Genomic DNA, 7,793 nt, shown 5'->3' on the forward strand with positions numbered 1-7,793 from the left:
TGGGGCCTTGCTGAGGAAAACCCATGACGTGTGTGGGAGCCCTTGTTTCCTGAAGCCATTTAAAGTAACAGTAGCACATATTGCGTCAGCATGCTACTTCCTCGAGACCATATATGGGCAAAAAGAAGAAGGAAAAAAAAAAACGTTTCCCCCCCCAACTTTGCATGAAGTTCAGCTATTTCACATTTGATTTGGAGAAATGCTTTGAATGCGCTAGAACTATGTGCATATTGCTAATATGAAATTTGGATGTTTCGAAAATATTCTGTTGCAGCACATTCTTGTTGTTTTGTTGTTTTTCATCCAGACTGCTTTGTATTTTCAAGGAACACCTGATATGTGTTGTCAACCTCTCTATTGAGAAAAATGGGTTCATGCTTGCATATTTAAACAACATATAAACGGGTGGTCATTCAAATAGACACATAAGTTAATGTGCAACTAGCTGCTTATGTTATGGTTTGTCAATAGTTTTTCGTAGCAGCTTCATTTAAGCAGAAGCTATTTAAAATAAAATTAATGTGCATATAAAAACGGATGATTAAAAACAATCGTTTTAATACTAATAATTTTTTCTAGGTTACTTTGTTGTAGTCATGCTTAATATTAGAGAACAAATGTTACAGGATTCATGCTAGAGTTGCGGCAAACCCTAAACACTCGGGAAAGGTGAAACGTGCGACACTGACTCAGTCAAAAGTCTGACAATTTCTGCTCCAATTGCGCCATCTGCCGGTCACCACAGGCTAAAACAACCTAATGCTATCAGCCAATAATGCTTTGTTGAGCAACTGTCAAACTATCCAGGTGATCTGGCATTCATCCTGTCTTTACATCGACTTTCTTGTTGTATTAAGGGATTGTTCATTTATTCTTGATAGTAAAGATGAATTAAAAAAAAACACCCTAAAACAAACAAACAAAAAATAAATAAAATCATGAAAAGACTTTTTAAAAGCCTTGGAAAACAAATAATCAAGACCACTTTAAATGTTACAGCATAATGTTGCCTGAAAGCATAAACATAAGAAAATTCTGGACTGTTTAACGATGTAGCTCAAATTGTTGCTGTTCACTCTGCATTCACAAGCTTGTTGATGAGGAACTAAAATAATAATAAAAAAATAAATGCAGGAGACAGACAGAAGGCCTCGTCTGTGGTCGTGGGTAATTAATCCTTAGCATAAGTGGTACTTTGTGTTGCTATAGAATTTTAAAAAAAAGTTTAAATCTTGAGCATGTGATGCACAAATAGTCCACAAGAGGGAGAAAGACTTAATTTGTTTCTCAACTATTAATACTCATTCATTGGGATACAACCCTGGAACCACCGTGTTCGTGGACACGCAGAAGGTTTCTCATGTAGGACAGTAGATGTTGACCCTCATTCAAATCACAGGGGATCCAGATCGCTTCTTCAAATATTTTTTATTGTGTTTTAATTTGCTGCCTTCCTGGTCCTGCTGGTGCTTTTCTCTCTGGTTCGACAGACTCTTTATCTTCTGTTGTTAAACGTGAGAAGGTTTTATTGATCAGAAATGTCAACATGCATGTGGATGAAGCTAACTGCAACATCCCAACAGATTGTTTATCTATTACTGAGTCTTTTCATGTCATTTATCCGGTCTCTGGTCCTACAATAGGTCCCACGTTGAACTGTGTTTTCTCTCTTGGCCTAAGAATCATAATTTGCGTGTTGTTGACGTTCATGTGACTAATCATCGCTGTGTATCTTTTAACCTTTCCACCAAGCTTAATATAGTGGAACAACTGAAAACTTATATATGAATCAATCCACAAATCCAAAAGAAAGTGTTGTTAGTTAGAACGCCTGTGGAAGCCCACTAATCTTGAGGTTCACAAACTCCACCTCAGGGGATTTGGATCTCCTTAAATTAAGCCAAAAATAGCTAGGATGGTATATTTTTCAAATAATATGTTTTTAAATAGGACAAATTGTTAAGCCCTAGCAATCTTGCCTCACTTGTGATCCCTACAGTACCCGAGTCCTCTAAAGCTGACAGCAATGATTTTCTCTTTTCTGTGTGTCATGTAGGTCATGTAGGTCATGTAGGTCAATGGAAGCGTTTGTCCATCTAAGTGGCACAACTTTGTTTCTGGTTCTCCACTTTCACAGTCTCTGAAAAGGACTGAAATAATGACTCTGACATTTATCTTTACTTGATTAAATGAAAACATCTACGTGTCTGAATGTAATTTTCCCTGTGGTATTTTTTATTTTTAGAAATATGTTTCCTGCTATTGGCTCTTGTAGTAGAAGCTTGCAATACTTTACTTGTGTAATGGCCTCTTTTTGCAAACCAAACCTCAGAAACATTGGTGTTATTTTTTATTCTGTCATTCTTTCTTTTTTTTTCTTCTTCTACAAAAAATACTTTGTATCCAAAGAACTCTGGTGTATGATGTTACACATGATCTGTTTTGATCTTGTGGTGGTTTTACTTTTTTGTGTTTTTATGCTTGGTTTTATTGTAAAAGCACTGTGATTTTTATCTGCAAAAATTGCTATATAAATATAGTTTACATAATTTTACTCGCATACTATTTACAGCGTCACCAACAAAAGCAGCCAGCCAAGCTGAACTTTGTTGCAGAAATAAGAAGCTGCATTAGACAAATTGTCCACAAGATGGAGGCCTTGCTTCGCCCAACACCATCGAGTATCAGTCACAGTTACTGCAAGAGTTTGTGCTGAGACTGATAAATGAATGGAAAGGGTCACTGAGGGCCAGAACTCAACTTAGGACAAATGTGTCGAGGATTCAGCCTCACCTAATGGTTCACTTGCTCCTCTGAGCCTCATGATGCTCCACCAAGTCACTTTTAACCATGAAATGTACATCATCGTGCCAACCTTATTCCAGTGAGGCTTTACAGGATTTTTCTTTCTTTTTTTTTTTTTTTTTTGACTTTAGGCAAGTCTGACTTCAAGACTCTGATCAAATCACACTTAGCTGCTTTGTCAACTCCACTGCGACAAACTGAGGGCCTATGAACAAATCAAAGTGTCTTAGCGCTTACATATTTATAAGGTTCGTAGTTTTTTTCAATTGCGACAGACTGGCGACCTGTCCAGGGTGTACCCCGCCTCTCGCCCGGAACGTTAGCTGGAGATGGGCACCAGCAACCCACCTGACCCCACTGAGGGACAAGGGTGCAAGAAAATGGATGGATGGATAGTTTTTTTCAATATAACATAAGGAATAACCTCATTTATCTGAAAGTAGATCACGGTCAGAGCCTTGACCACATTTCATCAGACTTGGGTTTGTGATATTCCAGCCATGCAGCCACAGCGTTTTTGAAGCTATGAGTAAAATCTTATTTGATGTTGGTCTGGTACTTTTTTATATTTTGAAATCACATAATAGTGTGTTAATTGGGAACTAAACTATTTTAAAGGTTAATTTGATGTTGTTAGGGATGCAATGAGAGACTGGGATTAATATTTTAAGAGGATGCGTTTACAGTCATATTCAATACGTTTAAGAATTTACATCCCAATGAGTTTTGTCACCAGTTGAAAATAGTAAGCATGTATTAAACAAACTTGTCATCAAGTTCACATTTCTGTTTTTTTTAAATAGTTAATTTTATAGGTTTGATGGAATATCCTAATTTGAAATATCATGTTTTTATTAACTGGAAGTGGAAAATAATCACAATTAGCAGAAGGAAAAGTCTTCCAAACATCCATTTGTGTGTAATTCATCAAAACAATGTGTTTCACTTATTGATAAAGTTCCTAAAACGAATGAGTTATTCAATGATATTCTAATTTATTAAATGGATATATGTTTTTATTTTATTTTAATTTTTTTGCGAAACCTAACATTCCTTTTGTTGTACTTTTTGCAGAACTCGTGATTGTTTTCACAAGGCAATGTTTCTTTTTCTGATTGTCCAATGGGACGAGGACGTTCCTCTGTAGGCTCTTTGTCGTCAAAGCTAAGGAGTAACAATGTGTGGCACAACTCCAGGATTCCGATCAGGTCAAATGAAATATTCTTTTGAGACCCACTAACTCCCAGAGGGTCGTTTTGCTTTTAATGAGGCCAAACAGACCTCAGAGAAACTCTCAGCTGTGTGAGAATTAAATGCTCTAAAGGTGAAAAATAAAAGTAAAACTTATCCTTGAATAAAAGGTATGTCAAAGCCAAGTTAATTGGAATCATATTCCTGCATCTGATCCACTGACACAGAACACGAGTAAAAAAAAGAGCATTTTAATTTATACCATGTTACATTTGGGCAATAAGTGTCCAAAGGAAGTATATAAATATCATGCTACACTTCTCCAGGACAAAAGCGCAGACATTTAGCTATTGCAGCAAAGTTTGAACATGAAAACAAATAGTTTGCAAATGTTGTTTGTCATTTATCGTTTTTACCCACAGTGACATAAGATGAGATGGGACAAAGTTTGCCCTTAGCTGACCAATCTGTGAACTGTGATCTACATACAAATCACAGAGCAGCTGTCACAACAATCTGCTGTGCTCAGATGTGTCCACCAGATGTCAGCATCACCCCACTTCTTCATATTTATAAACTGTATCAACCCTTATTATGTATGTAGTCCGTCAAGGTGTAAAAGTATCTACTAAAGACTGTATGGATTTATTAAAACAGCAGCAGTTTATTGCTAATATGATTGCAACTGATCAATAAACAGGTTCTATTTAACAAAAAAATTATAGGTTTAAAAATAATTAAATTATATATGTTAGGTTCGAATATATATTCTGTTTGAATAATAATTACTTTATCATAAAAAATGTTTGAGAATGCATATTATCGGCATCAAGCAGCACGTATGACCTTACTACACTTGTAAAACCTCCTTTTTTTTCTGTTCTCTCTGAACCAGCAGGCTTTAGTGTCTTTTTGAAGAGAAAATGTCATAGACAAAATATTTGCAACTCTTTGTGTGACATAAAAAAACAGTAGTTTCAATGTTCTTGGATTTATTTAAAAAAAAAACACACACACATCTGCTTGAGGGAATTCCAGGAATGAAAGCGTTGCCTCTGGTACCAGGATTATTTTATTGGGTGAGTTTCTTCAGCKTGTGCTCTGCTTTTTCCAACTCTGTCATTGTAAAAAATGCTTCCTCTGTGGGCTCCTCCATGGCGGCAGAGCTGCTTCGATGTTCTCTCTTTCTTTGGACACCATAGACCTGATGGACAAATCAAATCAAATTCTGTTCAAGGCCCGATAAAACCTTTGGGAAGCACTGCTGAACTTTCTTATAGGGAGTCTGTGGATCATGATTTCCTGCCTCATGCCGTCCAGACAACACTTGAACACTAGGTGGTGCAGAAACAAAAACACCTAGAAATCTGCGTTTTGTTTTGCATTGACAGTGATTGGTGCCTCACATGGAGCCTAAAGGACATGAAGTAAAAAATAACAGGAAAATATAAGTTTACCATATGAACACTAGCAGGTAGTTTAGTTTATATTTCTACTATTTGGGCCAAACTGTTTCAGAAATTTCTGAACCATGAGTACCAGTTTAGGACAGTGACTCCATCCACTGTATTTGCCTTGAAATATCAGAAATATGATGTATTTTTCGATCTTTAACAAAACCTGAAAGTTCTAGAATAAAAGTGATTCTTGATGATGGCATTGTACCTTTGTGGTAAGCTGCTGTGTACGTTGTATTTTAACTCCATCATGGCTTCTTATTGCTTCCTTTGTTTCTTTTCAAAATATCCATTTCCTCTCAAGGCCTACGCTGCTCAGACAAGAGTTTTAAGACCATTTACATGTATTGCACAAACTATCGTCATGCTATTTTATGAAAACATATTCTTCAGATTAATGCTTAAGACTSTCCACAATTTTATAATTCTAGTTGCAGTGGTAGTAGAGGTCATAGTCCTTTCTACCAGTAGCATACCAGTGAGACCTAGAGGAACTGACTAGGAGCCAGAATAAATACAAAAAGAGTCTGAAATCCTGAGACTCGTGAACTTATTAAAAAACTAGCAATCAGTGACCAACACAAAGCTTCAGTAGTAACTTCATCACCCTCCCTAATGTTAGTCAGTTTCCTATACGAGTAGATCTATTGAGTCAATTAATTCACAAAGTGAAACGCGTATACTCATTCGTTGCCCACTGGGTGACATATTTCAAACGTTTACTTCTGTTAATTTTGATGATTATGGATTACAGCTAACAAAAATCCAACATTCAGAAAATTTGAATATTACAGAAGACCTCCAGGTAATACAGACATGTCAGCCTAGTGAACGTTCCTCTTGGACGTCTTTGGCACAAATCACTGACCCAGTGTGGCGTGGTTTATCGTCCATCTTGYTGTGGCTGTGTTGCTGTGTTAAGGCAACCCGGGTTGCTTCTGATGTCTCGCCTCTTTTTCTGAGCAATACTCCATAACTTGTCTGTGGGGCTTCGATTGGCAACTGTGCCAACCAATAAAGCATGGTGACATGCTTATTGCACCAGGTATTGGTATTTCTAGTAGTGTTGGTAGGTGCAAAGTGCTGCTGGAAAATAAATTAGCAGCTGCATAAAGATTGTCAAGTGAAGGAAGACTGCTAGAAGACGACTATGCTGACTTTGGACTCGATAAAAACAACRCAGCAAATTTAGCCAAGTCATGATGGATTGTGGAAACTTTTGGATATTACACATCTTGGATTCTGTGCCTTTCCACTCTTCCTCCAAACTCTGGGAACTTGATCATTGAATGAAATGAAAAGTATACTTTAATATAAAAAAAGTAGCACAAGTTCAGTCTCATAATCTACCTTRGATCAACAATATTTTCCACATGAAGAACGTAAAAACGTAAATAAATCAAAGTCCATGAGTAGGATCTGTTTTACAGGAAACGTCTGTTATTTCCTAGCAGACGTTTCAAACCCTGAATAAAATACATTAAAATTAAAGGTTGCTGCTTATTTATTTTTATTTTCCATTCCAGATCATGCTACAAATGAGACCGATACATTTACTTTACGAGTTACTCTACATCTTCACCAAACGACGACAAAAGAGCAAAATTAGTAATGCTTTGTAAGATCTGTAAAGACACACAGTAATAAAAACTCCAGAGAATTAAAACAATATAAAAATGTAACATTTGAAATCCTAGTGACTCTATGCAGCAGTGAATTTATTTCAGCATGAAAACATAAAATATTTATCACCTAACGAGGTTTTTTATTCCCACCCGGTTATGCAAAGTCAAGTTTATCAAGTGGAAAAACCAGACTTAAACCAAATGAAGGAAGCAACAGCTGTGTTGGACATTTTTACATAGCATGGAAATCTGGTCACACATGACAGCTTCCATGAGAGAGAGCAGTGAAGTGTGCTAAAAAAGCTGCATCTCTTTGTGTTTGTGCATTGAAATGAGCATGAGATAAAGATTCAGAAGCAACAGACAAAAAAAAACAAATCGTTACAAATCTTTTATTAGGATGTTTCTTKTTTTTTTTWATTCATRACAAGTTTSTTTTTGAGTTCCATTTCTATAAYTTGCATTTATTTTACAGTTGTTAATGTGCAATTATCTTTGATAACGTTGGGTCACAGTTACAGGGCTTTCACAAAGTTATTGGCACTTTGAACACAGAAAGAAGGAGGATGAGCAGTACAGGAGGTCCACTGGTGCTACAGGGTTACAGACGGCAGAGAGCAGGGGCGGCGAGGATGCGCCTAGTTTCTGGGTAAATATATACCTCATGCTGCGAGTGCACAACAAACAATCGGATCCTTATGTGTGTGTCTATATA

This window comes from Poecilia reticulata, linkage group LG8, assembly GCF_000633615.1.
Source record: "Poecilia reticulata strain Guanapo linkage group LG8, Guppy_female_1.0+MT, whole genome shotgun sequence".
Taxonomy (NCBI): Eukaryota; Metazoa; Chordata; class Actinopteri; order Cyprinodontiformes; family Poeciliidae; genus Poecilia; species Poecilia reticulata.